This window comes from Eutrigla gurnardus (genome assembly GCF_963514095.1).
Source record: "Eutrigla gurnardus genome assembly, chromosome: 7".
Classification (NCBI taxonomy): Eukaryota; Metazoa; Chordata; class Actinopteri; order Perciformes; family Triglidae; genus Eutrigla; species Eutrigla gurnardus.
The window spans coordinates 7,393,578-7,407,172 of NC_139921.1; the positions used below are offsets into that span (position 1 = coordinate 7,393,578).

The window sequence follows — 13,595 nt, forward strand, 5'->3', positions numbered from 1 at the left end:
ACCAGAATCGTGAATGTCGAATCATCGAGAAAATGGCAGAAAAGACCAGAGCAAAAATTATTGATGGAACTGTACGAGGAGTACAAACCCATCATAACCAATAAAGGGAATACTGTAGTGATAAATAAAAATTGCGAGGCTGCTTCGGCAAGAATTGCAGAGTGATTAAAAACGGAAGTACTGTTAAGAGTAGCATGCTCTAATATAACACTGACAAAGAGTGACAGCTTTGCATGCGGCCGGCCAAGGTTCAACTCACATCTATGGAACTTTGTGAAACTTTTTTCTTTGGCCGGAACTCTCTCTCTCTCTCTCTCTCTCTCTCTTTCTCTCTCTCTCTCTCTAGCTCGCTCTCTCTCTCTCTCTCTCTCTCTCTCTCTCTCTCTCTCTCTCTCTCTCGCTCTCTCTCTTTTTAGATAGGCCTAGTAAATGCATCTACTTTGACCAACTCATTTATCTCAACAATTCAATGAACACATTCAATTAACCTATTAATGAACTCACCTGAAAGGAATTTATGTGGCTGAAAATTGCATGCAGCAATGCCTTTGTCATTGGGATCTATAACATGCTATTAATAATAACATCTTTATGCCTATCATGTTTTTGCAAGTTATATTTGAGTTCTCGGGAAATTGTATGACATATTTATAGGTAAGGTTTATAGTTAAGGTAAAATGTTGGTCTAATTCTCTGATCAAAAACAAAAAGAAAACACACACAAAATGTCCTTGCCGGGATGTGAACCTGCGATGCCAACATTCAAGGGCAGGTGCATCGCCACTCACCCAACTGGGGGCTTTAATCAATCATATGGCCAGTCAGTCTTAAACAAAATAAACGATTTATTCATATTTTTTTAATTGCAGGTAGCGAGGCTTATTGAAATTAGCCCGGCTTTGCGCTTAGCGAGTTTGATGGAATACCCCTCAGCTTCGTGTGACCGCTTATCTCCGATTGCCTTTGTTAGGGTTACTTAAGCTGGATCTCTTAAAGATACCCTGGGTATGTTGAACTCGCTTCGTAGTACAGGGGTCCGTTTCACAAAGCAGGTTTAGTGAAAACCTTGAGTTAGTTAACCCTGAGATGAGGGAAACTCTGGTTTTTCGGTTTCACAAAGCCAGTTCAGCATAAATCTGAGTCAGTTACCCGGGTAACATACTCCGTGAACCTAACCTGCTCACTAGCAGGTTTGCTTCCATGAACCCTGAGTTTCTCCCTACATGTCTCCGCCTTTTTCCGGAATCTGAACCAACTCTGAAAAAATGTGCCGTCCTTTCATCGTCAACCTAATCCATATGGAAATAAAAGTGATTCTAGCAGCTTTGCGTCGGGAGAGGATTTTGATCACCTTTACTTTCAATCACATTAGATATTATCTAAACAATATTCTCCGACATTTTCAACATTTCATATCATGGACATAATCCGCAACCAGATTCTTTGCGGAGCTAGTGTTTTTGCGAACGGGAGATTTATGAAATGTTTAAGTACATTTCTGTGTTGACATACCTGCTTATATTTACTGTTTAATATGTGAAATATGATTAAAATCATATGCCTTAGTTAAAGTATTTGCACAATATTCTTCTGCTTTCAACTGACGCCACTTTCTTTCTGGGCATGGGGGGATTACACCCAATGAAAATGATAATTCATTCAATGAACTGCTTTGTGAACTACGGGAGTTGAACACCTGTCCCCTACACCGTGGGCGGCGTTGCTAACCGTTACACCACAGTGTCTCTCTGCAAGGTCGAAAATAAAGACTTATTACCTTTAGATCAATAGACTGTTTCATTCAGTTATACACATTATATCAGGCCGTAATTGTCTGCCACGCCAACTATCGCTACTTTGCTGCAGTTACGTTGCTCAGCTTTCTCAGGATGAGCTCGTTTTCTACATAAACACTCAGTAATATCTAATAACGCTCTCCCAGCTGCCATGGTGAATCATAGTATCGGAGCTCCATTGATGATGGCTTTGTAGAGTCGGCAGGCACGCGTGTAACTCAGAGTTTACCTACTCAGAGTTGACTGAACTAATTCAAAACCACTGTTCTGAAACCGAAAACTCAGAGTTGCCCGTCTCAGAGTTGTTCAACTCAGAGTTCAGGGTTAGCTTCAGAGTTTGTTGAACCTGCTTTGTGAAACGGGCCCCTGGACTACTGTTATAGCATCATTACGTTATCATTCTGTTTCCCCCAGACTCCTACATGCTCAGCGTGTATATGGACGGTGTTCACCATCTCCTGGCTCCTACAGAGGTGGCCCTCAATGTTAAGAACAGTTCCCAACCTGGAGACTACTGCTTCGTCTACCACCCCATCGACCAGCCCATCACCCAGCTGCCGCCGGCCCACAGCTGCCCCACCGACCCGCCTCCAGCTCCTCCTGCAGAAAGCCTTCTACCAGCCGTCGACGCTGCCGAGCCAGAGGCAGACGAGGAGAGTCTCATTAGCTTGTAACTGCTCCGTCATCACAGCTGCTGTATCGCTATGGTAACAGCATCTCTATGGCGACTGTATCGACAAACAACATTTAGGAGTTTGAAACTCAGGTCTCACTTAAAATGCTGATCTGATTGAAACTCATATGAACAAAATAGAATGTGGATTAGTGCATGAAGGGAAGGACAAAGTTCAGTTTTCATGCATCACCACAAAGAGCAACTAGCTGAAACGACACAAGAAAGAGATTAATGACTGATTTTGTACCTCTACATGGGGTCTGGAACCCCAGGGACTGCAGGAGGAATGTAAACTGTTATTCTAACATGCACATATATGATCATGTTTATACTGTTTATACTCTATGATATTCAATGCTTCTCTCTGTGATGCTCATCTACAGTGGCGGACTGTACCTTACCGATTATTGGTTCAAGTTTATATTTACAGCATTCATCTATATTTTCTTCATAGCACTCAGATCAGGCATTTTTATTTAAAGCACAGGGATAGTATGTAATGTCCAGTAAGCATCAAGAAGTTTCCTTCCACACGTGCCTTCTATACAAATACTGATTGCATTGTAAATAAACTTTTACATTTTGTCAATGCTGTTTCTGGTTTAATTTCATAACTATAGAATATCTATAGCTCATTTTATGCTGCTTTTTCATTGCGGGATGATCATTCCTTTTCCCCACAGCGTTCCTCCTCTGAGCAGCAATGAAGGTTGTCTCAAAACCGTAACAGAGGAGAAACAAGGCGAGTCAACCTCCATCTAAACGGGGAGAGGAGGCAAGCCGGATCAGAAATTACGTTTTCATGCCGTGTTATGTGCACGACACGCCACCGGGGGATTTAAAAAGCTGATCTTGCATCAGGATAAGTTGGCTTGTTAGGGCCCGAGCGCCGACAACATAACCTTTGGGCCAATCATCACGAAACTCGAAGCCTATGTCCATTTTTGGCTGTTTTTGGCCATTCACAGGGGTTGTACTTGAACAAACCGTTGATCCGATTAATACCAACATTGGATATATGGTTGGAAAGGCCTTGAGGACAAAAAGTTATCCAAAAATGTCCAGAATATTTAGGGGTGTGGCCAGGGTGATGCCATGACTGTGCTACTATTTTGAACCTTCGCCAAAAGCATCAAAGCTGTTATAACTTCAGCGTTTCTGCTCCAAAATATTCACACTTGAGTAGTCCCGTCCTGAACACGTCTGCACTGCAATATTGACTCATAGTCAGAGAGCCACCTAATGGCGACATGAAATGTGACCCCCCCCCATTAGGTTGGGCGTACACACACAAAATATTTTTTCCTAGATAGCCCATGTGGAGATTGTGATGTCATGAGAGTCTACACGGCTCTCAGCGGGATAACTCAAGTAGTGCAAGGACACAAGTTAGGGTATAAACAAGGATTTAATCATGTTTTTAGGGAATTAACAGAAATAGTTTTCAAACGCAAACTATAACTAAGGTAGCAGCTGCTCTCCAGTGATCAAAAGTCAAATAATGTCTCTTCAGCCCTTCAACAGTGAAAATCCAAACTTAGGTACAGATCCTCCCAATAAACCGTCCTCTTGTAGTATTCCAGGTAAGTAATCCAAATGATAAGTTCCCCACAGGTCACACTCATGGTCTGGCTGGTCCTCTCCAGAGCATTCAGCCAGCGAGCCTTTCTCCACCAACACACCCTCGCACTCCCTGCGTCTCCAACCCTCAAAAGCCCTGCAGTCAATTAGTCCCTGATCAGCCTCAGGTGTGTTGGTGTGTTGGTGTGTTGGTGTGGAGTTCCGAACTCCCCCACCAGGTGAAGCCATAGCAGTCAGAGATTGAAGCCATCTGTGGGGAATATAGCTCCTCTCCAGGACACAGCCTCTTGTGACATCACAAGATGTACAAAAAAGCCTCTTGGACCCACTGCCTAAAGTCAACAGGAAGTGGGCAAAAAATGTTTTTTAACCATCTGCGTATCAGCGCTGTCATTGTAAATAGTGGGGGAGGGGGAGGAGAAACACTAAGGGGACTCAGAGAGATGTCAGGAAGGCATGGAGAAGATGTGACCTCTGTCACTGTTTAACACCAGATCAACAGTCATGAAACTTTCCACACCTGCGAAAGACTTTATACATGGCTTTGAATGATGATCACTTGTGTCTAAACCCACCACAAGAGGCGGCCCAGCAGGGGTAGGCGTCCACGACACTGCCATGTGACCGCAGGCACTCCATGACCGCATATGAGCGAGGGCCCGTCACGACAGAGCTTGCAGTTTTATTTTATTTGAACATGTTCTCATGCAACTTCCTTATTACACAGAGCTTTGTCTTTTTATTATTTCAGTCGTTTAATTTGAATCCACACATTCTCTCATCTTGATCTTAATCAATTTCCTTTTGGAGAATATTATGCGTTACTCACTGCGTCTAGGCCGAGGTGAAGCAGACGATAAAATAGTGGCAAAACGCCTCCGACCTTTATTTGCGTCTGCAGTGTCGGAGTTGCCCAGAGCCGAGATGCAGCCAGCGGACGCCTCTCTTCATCCAAGCCTGTTGGTGACGCCGGATTCAATTCAACGGAGGTTCACTGCAGCAAAGTCAGCATTTATACCCAGACACGTTCACATGCATCATGCAGCCGTCTTCATCAGCTGGTCTGTGTATCTCTGGACACGAAGACGAGACCTTGGGAACACAACATTCAGCAGGCCTCCTGCACAAGTTGTACCAAGTTCAACTGATGCAGGTATTAGAAATAATAACACAATCTAGTGATAATAATGGGACTAATCTCCACATTCAATATACTATAGTATCGGACTGTACTCGGGTAAATGAAACAAACATCAGCCCTGTTTTCATTTTCATGACGAGGCATCTTTCAGATCGTCACACTGGTTTTTAAATATGGTTTAATTAAACTTTTGCTAAAATATCAGTTTAAGAACAGTTTATTCTCTTTTAAATGCAATTTTATTTATTGTTCCATATCATAACAAAAGTTATGTCAGGACATGTTTTCACATACAGCAGGACTAGAACACCCTCATGATGTTCAAAGTATCATCTGCAGCATCATCATAGTTTATCATTCCTTAGTGGATTTAGCAGGAGCATTATCTCCAACAATGAAGAAAAAGTTTAATATGTTTTTTATTTGTAATATGTTAAATACATTATGTTTGCTATTCTAATCTGTGTGTGCTCTGTGTTTCATGTTGATGGTTTTCACTGGACAGCAACTATTTGCTCCAGTCACTAATGCATGTTCCTCAACACGACAAGGTTCAGTCTAAAGACAAAGCCATCCCGATATACTCCATTCATTTAAGTACATTTACACAAGCATTAATACATTTACAACAAGTACAAGGAGGAATGAACCTGACTGATTACAAACTGCAATGTTTTCATTCACATCTTTGCATCGACTCTGAATGTAATCACACCGCTTTGTGTTTGTTGTGAACAGTTTCAGAGACACAGAGACACTGATCCAGACCAGACTGTAAACCCAGGATAAAGAGGTTCAGTGAATGTGGTGTTGAAGGTGTGGAGGTGGATCAGTTTGTTAAAGGAGACTCTGTAGAAGGTCAAAGTGCCAGCAGGACAGTCCAAGTACACTGCTACCACACCAGAGTAGGAGGAGGAGGAGGAGATGTCTGTTTGTTCGTTTTTGTGACAGACATAGTAACGACCATCATAACAACACAGACTCCAGGACTGATCATTCCATCCAAACAGAGAGTTGTTTCCTCTCCTCTTGATTCCTCTGTAACTCACTGATATATAAACCACTCCTCTCCACTGGACCTCCCAGTAACAGCGACCAGTCAGACCGTCTCTACACAGCAGCTGAGGCCATGAGACAAATCTGTCTGGATGATCTGGATATGACTGGTCGTCTGACACACCTGTCACCTTCCTGTTGGTGTCGTCCAGTTTGAGTTTTCTGCTGACTGTGTTTGTGTCCAGTTCCAGTTCACAGACATCTGATGGAGAGAACAAACACAATGCAGCTAAAGGTTATTGTTGGAGACAATTGGGTGTTTTTTGGTTTGTGTTTTGAAAGCTTAATAAATATACTTTGGGTATTAGTATATGACATCACAAGGGGGCGGTAACTTGATGGTGATGCGTCACATCATACATTTCATTGATAAATAGGTGTGTAGTGGTGTGTGTTTTGTTGGATTGCTGAGAAAAACTGTTGTGGAACTAGCAGGAGCAGATTCTGTTATTAATAGATCATTATTAATATCAATACTTAGTCTCAATATTAAGGAGTTTGTACTCAAATGCCAATAATTAATAACTATTAGAATATGAGTACAAACAGTTGAAGGATTTGTGAATTCTTCACAGAGAAGAGGTTGATATCATTGTGTGTGTGTGTTACAAGATGGCGGCTGTGGGTGTCGACCAGTCAGCCATGTGGAGTGGGGGTGTTCTTTGTGGGAGGCCGTGTGGTCCTGCCTGGAGAACAGGTTTCTATATATGTGTATAATTAGTGTAATATATGTAGAGCCGTTAGGAAAGTTGGATTAGTGAGAACGCAACCTGTCTGTTCTGGATCACTGACGATCAACAGACAACAAAAACGCTACAAAATTACATCGTTATCAAAAAATATCACAGTTTGGCCTTAAATTACTAAAGATTGAAACCAGACCGACCTGTGGTCTGGTCTCTGGACTAATGTGAGCTACTATTGTAGACCTCTAGGGGACCACAGACCCAGGAAACAATCTGGTTCCTCCATTTAGGATTCAGGGACGACAGGAGGACGATCTCAAAGCTGAGACGCTTTATCTCTTGAGTTGAAATATTTAAACTCACACAAACACGTCTCCGTTGCCGTCCGGCAGAAACTGCCGTCCGTTTGTGTCTCTGCGTTGACTTTGTGTGTAATTGAGTGTGAAAATGTGGCGTTTGGTGTGAACACAACACAACATCTTTACAGCCACGAAGAGACAAACGCTACATCCTGATAGAAACGTGATCATCGGATTTCAGTCATGAACACGTTCAAATCTGGAGCAGCTGAGTTACTGAAAACATACTCACACTTCCTCACACCAGGTCTCAGTCTCTGCTGTCCCCCATGGTCCACCCTGCAGGAAGACATTCAAAGACCTCAATCAGGTCCACCATTAAACATGAACCCCAGTTCCTCAGTCAGAGACGGAGACACAGTCTGGATCTGTTGTCCATCTGTCCTCACCTGAGTGTCCAGTCTGATGTCTGTCCATCTGTCCTCACCTGAGTGTCTAGTCTGATGTCTGTCCATCTGTCCTCACCTGAGTGTCTAGTCTGATGTCTGTCCATCTGACCTCACCTGAGTGTCCAGTCTGATGTCTGTCCATCTGTCTTCACCTAAGAGTCCAGGCTGATGTCTGTCCATCTGTCCTCACCTGAGAGTGTCCAGTCTGATGTCTGTCCACCTGTCCTCACCGGAGAAACTCCAGTCTGATGTCTGTCCATCTGTCCTCACCTAAGAGTCCAGTCTGATGTCTGTCCATCTGTCCTCACCTGAGAGTCCAGTCTGATGAGTGTCCAGTCTGATGTCTGTCCATCTGTCCTCACCTGAGTGTCCAGTCTGATGTCTGTCCATCTGTCCTCACCTGAGAGTGTCCAGTCTGATGTCTGTCCACCTGTCCTCACCTGAGAAACTCCAGTCTGATGTCTGTCCATCTGTCCTTACCTGAGAGTGTCCAGTCTGATGTCTGTCCATCTGTCCTCACCTAAGAGTCCAGTCTGATGTCTGTCCATCTGTCCTCACCTGAGTGTCTAGTCAGATGTCTGTCCATCTGTCCTCACCTGAGTGTGTCCAGTCTGATGTCTGTCCATCTCTCCTCACCTGAGTGTCCAGTCTGATGTCTGTCCATCTGTCCTCACCTGAGAGAGTCCAGTCTCCAGTGTGGACCCTCCAGTCCAGCAGACAGCAGCTTGACTCCTGAGTCTCCTGGATGATTGTAGCTCAGGTCCAGCTGTCTCAGATAGGAGGGGTTGGAGTCCAGAGCTGAGGCCAGAGAAGAACAGCCGTCCTCTGTGATCAGACAACCTGACAGACTGAAGACACACAAACTACTGTCACTTCTGGGGACTTTACATAGACTTATGTCCATTTGTCCACTTTTTAAAATGAGAGAAAGTGATATTTGTCTTTTGCTGTGTTGATGTTGTACTGGGTGGGATAAGCGTGGCTGAGTGATGGACAGAGATGGACAGAGGAGGAAGTTAAAAGAAAGACAAGAGACAAGCTGAAATGATTGAGAGAGAAATTGAAGCGTTAGAAAAGAGAAGAAACAACAGTTGAAACAGTCTATGTGGTCTGTCTTCAGACCTGGTGTGCCAACAAAGATCTGGTATTGATTTAAACCATCTAGCAAAGAAAAAAGGCTTTAATTCAATAACATTTCAATAATGTTTATAGTTTTCATAATGAACTGGAGGAATTATGAATAACAAGTACTCTGATAATAACAGTAAAATACAAAACACAGCTTTGAAAATGTGCTTCTTAAGAGTCTCAGAACATATGAGGCATTCAGGTGTTCAACTGCCAGTTGGAAGAAAAGAGTCTGTCTTGATTCAAAGCTCTGTTCTCACTGTCAGCGTTCCTCTTTGAGAGCAGCCGTGTGAACTTATCTATCGGCTCTAGATTTCACCGACCTGACTGACGTTTATCACCTCCACTCTCTGATCCATCTGTCAGCTGTCAGTGAGTCTCGTCAGTTGTCACCATAGAAACGTCACTCACAGAAACTCCAGTTTGCACAGATTTGATTAAGTTTGGAGTTAACATTTCACCCCGTTGCATTACTGGGTAATTAAGTGTTTGTGAGTAGCAACCAGTGAGATGATTTAGCCTCCAACCATCTGAACCAGTGTAGTGATGCTAACGCTGCAGCAGTAAAATGGAAACGCTCCGTCATCATTTAATAATTCTCAATGATCTATCAGTTATGGGTCTGGGTCCAGATAGGACGGGGTCTGGGTCTGGATCTGGGCCAAGCTCCACCTCTTAGTGACCCTTGCTATAGAGCCTTTTACAGTCATTGTCATCATAAATGTGTGTGCACATGTTGGTGTTAAAATGGTGTTTTGTCTCCGCCGTGCAGACGAGTTAGAAGCTTTAAACTTTGAATTAAAACTGTCAGCAGCATCAAAATGTCTGGTTGGTTCATGTTCAGTTGTCAGAGTTGATATTCCAATCAGGCATCAACCTCTGGTTCAGAAAAGTGAAGTCAAGCCTGAAGGTCCTTAAAGCTGCATTCTCTCTGCTGGCCACTAGGGGGTGTTTCCATGTATAATATGTCTTCATTGCATCTGCATAGCTTTGAGTCTGCATGTGGGTCCTCCCTGCTGCTTCAGCCACCGTGACAAGAATATTAGTTCATTTCATATAAAACTCAATAAACTCAACTGTATAGAAAGTGGTTCAAACTGGCTCCACCTTGACAGCAGAGACAGTCTGGTGTTGTAGTTCAGGCTCACATGTTCATGGAGTGACGTTCACAAACGTAGACTGACGTTTGCAACAGCATTTATAAACGCCAGGTGGATTTATAAAACTATTAAAACATCGAACGGCAGGGAAAAGATAAACAAGAGGTTTGGTTTTGACAAGTTTTGTTTTGTTTTGTTCTTCTGCTGGAAAGTCGTTAGCAGCAGAAACAGTACTTCATCAGCCATATTTACAGATTAGTAGCAAATGTGTCTTTTGAGGATTACTTGAATATAAAAAAACTGAATATTTGGTGCATGTAAACGCATCATTGAAAGCTTCATAGGTAAACTTCTCAAAGTAGTTGAATCTGACCTGAGAGTTTCCAGTCGACAGTGTGGACTCTCCAGGCCAGCAGACAGCAGCTTCACTCCTGAATCCTGCAGGTCGTTGTTATTCAGGTCCAGGTCTCTTAGACTGGAGGACTGGGAGCTGAGAACTGAGGACAGACCTTCACAGCTTCTCTCTGAGGGGTTACAGCCACTGAGTCTGAAGAGGAATCAGAAATTAGTGATGAAACAATTACAAACAACTGTTCATCACCTCAGGTTCTAACTGACATTTTTGTCATAATTAAGTTATTCACATATTCTTATTCTATGACAACTTAGTAACATTATGTGAGGTGTTTTATTTAGGAAACTAAAAGGTTCTATTTCCAAAGTCAAACCACCTTGGTTCTCTAAGGTTCTACTTGTGAGCCAATCAGCAGGTCAAATGCACACAGGAAGACCAATCGGGTTCTGCTTCTTTGTCATGTTGCTGTGGTTGCTCAGTGGCAGCAGCAACAAGGAGCAGAGGAAATGTCACGCCAACGCAACGCTTAGAAGAAACCTCAAGATCAAGCCTTGTGAAAGACAGCAGGACAAACACCAGACTAGTTCAGTCTTGCTAATAAGTTTACTTTCATTGTTAGCTACCATGCTAGCCAGCTAACACTGGCTTCCTATGATTAGGATTGCCAACTGTCCCGTATTAGCCGGGACGTCCCATATATTGGGCCTAATTTATTTGTCCCGTACGTGACCTCTTTTGTCCCGCTTATTGACTGCTAAGCTGATCTGACCACTGACTGATACAACTGCAGCAGCACTGATCACGACACATGAGGATCATCAACGACACCTGTCATCATCCAATCACAGCCCCACCTCCCGTATCAGTATACGTTCAGTAAATGCGCCAATTCCTCAAAAAAAACCAAGAGAAAATCACAGTGTGACGTTGCTGAGTCGACTGTGAATACGGATTGAACTACAATGGATAAACCTGCAAAAAAGAAAAGACTGTGCAGCTACAACAAACTATGGGAAGTTACAAAGACGTGGGTTAAGCCCGTCAGCGGGGACTCAACGAAAGCCTTCTGTACTTTATGTCGCCGGGAATTTTCAGTTGGCCATGGAGGTGAGAATGACTTGTCCCAACATGCTTCCACAGAAATGCACAAGAAGGCCACACTCGCTAAAGGTGCAAGCAATATCGGTGCATTCTTCGGGGCGGCTACTGTGGAAACGGACAAAATAGCGACAAGTGAAGCCTCGTACGTCTATCACACTGTCAAACATGGACTTAGCTACAACAGCGCCGACTGCCTCGTTAAGCTAAACGGAGCATTGTTTCATGACTCAAATGTTGTGAAGAAGATGCACCTCGGAAGAACGAAAGCTGAGATGATCACAATGAATGTATTAGGACCAAAGACTGTACAGGATATCCTGAATGATCTATCCCCGACTGAAGGTGGGCCTGTGTTTTACTCGGTTGCCTCCGATGCCTCAAACAAGGGAAATAGAAAAATAGAGATATTTTTCTGTGTCTGATGGAGTGCGGTGCAAGCTACTTGACTTTTATGAAGATAGTGATGAAACGGCAAATGGTATTCATCAAGCTCTGATGAACTGCCTGAAAAAGTATGAACTGGATATAAAACACATCACGGCCTATGCGGCAGATAATGCCAATGTAAACTTCGGAAAACACCACTCCGTTTACCAGTTATTGAGCAGTGACAACAGTCGCATTTTGAAAGCTAACTGCCCGGCTCACATAGCTCATAACACCTGCAAGCACGCCTGTGATCAGCTGTCAGTGGATATTGAGTCACTGGTTTTAAAGATCTACAGCCACTTCTCAGTATCTGCTTCCAGAAGAGAGGAACAGCGTGCATTTTTTGTTTTTGTTGACATTGAGGGCGTGAAATTCTGCGTCATGTTTGCACGCGATGGCTGTCTCTCCATCCAGCTGTTGATCGTCTCCTGCAGAGCTGGCCAGCTCTCACCTCATACTTCAGGTCCCTTGGGGAGACCTGTCCTGTGTTTCTGAGGAGGATTTTTGAGGATGAAGAAAAAACTGCAGCTACTGAGATTTATCTGTGCTTTTTCCACAACGTGGGGTGTGTTTTTGACACACTCGTTAAAAAGCTGGAGGAAACAAAGCTCTGCATCACAGAAGTGTACGGGGAGGTGGGAAAATTCAAAGCGAAGATGCTTCAGCAGAAAGAAGACAGCTTTTTTGGATACCAGACCAAGCAGCTGATGGACAAACAACTGCCAGCACAGAGATCACAGCAGCAGAAGGACTTTCTGAAGTTCTATGACTCTGTCATTGCATACATTGACAAATGGTTTGATTTCTCATCAGAAAATGTGATGATGAAACTGAAACCGATCGGCCTACAGGAGGAGCTCTCCTTCACTGACCTGGAGCAGGTGGTGGTTGCCCTCAAAATGACAGAGACAGTGAGTATGGACCAACTCTATGAAGAGTTTTGTGCTAGCAGGGAGGAAATAAAGAAAGCCACACAGGATACCACAAAATCTACCAGTGAGAAGTGGGTTGCAGTTTTCCAAAACCTAGGGAAAGCCAACTTGATCAACATGTTCAGGATTGTCTCATTTGTCCTCAGCGTGCCAGGCTCAAATGCCTTTGTAGAGAGGATTTTCTCTCTGAGGACCATTAAATGGTCAGACTCAAGAAACAGATGCAGCACAGAGCTGATCAAAAATGAACTTCAAATATCTGTGAACTGTGACTTGTCATGTAAGTGTAACCGGGTGGTAAAACCCGGCATGTTTGTGTTTTCACTTTGGTTGTTGAATACCTGAGAAATGTAAAGTTTATTTCATATGTCATTTGTTGATTTATTTTGATTGTGTAATTTCTATTTGTTAAAACTGTGAAGGAGATTGTAAATGTTTCGCCACAGTCAGTTCTTAAATATGGTCACTAGAGGGCAGCATTTAGCCTGGGGATTTGTTACTGCGCAAAGTGCATTATGGGTTTTGTTTTGTTGCGTGTGGACCACGGAGAGATTTCAGCCAGGAAGGACGGTGATGTGATGCCATTGTGTGAGGAAGAAGGTAAAAAACGAACAAATTGTGTTACATATCGGTGTATAAAACCCAAAGGTACCTGTTGATATTTGTAACTGATGATTGTATTTACTGTTGATCTCTGCGGATTTTGGACGTGAGTCGCCGATGCACTAATGTTCAATGACATAAGCATGCTAGCTAGTGTAACGCCTTGCGGTTTGATATTGAGTTTGAATGTGAGTCGTTAGCAGCAGAAACAGTACTTCATCAGCCATGTAAACAGATTAGTAGCAAACATGTCATTTGAGGAT

At 43.3% G+C, this 13,595-nt stretch overlaps 1 protein-coding gene and 1 pseudogene across 5 annotated transcripts in view; both read right to left on the minus strand.

Moving 5' to 3' along the window:
- LOC311016342 (uncharacterized protein) overlaps positions 1 to 13,595 on the minus strand; it is a 404,261-nt gene that overhangs the window by 379,208 nt on the left and 11,458 nt on the right. The window lies entirely within an intron of this gene.
- The window catches only part of LOC311016349 (NLR family CARD domain-containing protein 3-like), a 63,463-nt pseudogene that overhangs the window by 43,349 nt on the left and 6,519 nt on the right, over positions 1 to 13,595 (minus strand). Inside the window, exons 4-6 of the transcript XR_014599473.1 lie at positions 10,286 to 10,459; positions 8,359 to 8,532; positions 7,528 to 7,574 (exon numbers count right to left, since the gene is read on the minus strand). The product of XR_014599473.1 is annotated as an NLR family CARD domain-containing protein 3-like (transcript). The remainder of the gene's footprint in view (positions 1 to 7,527; positions 7,575 to 8,358; positions 8,533 to 10,285; positions 10,460 to 13,595) is intronic.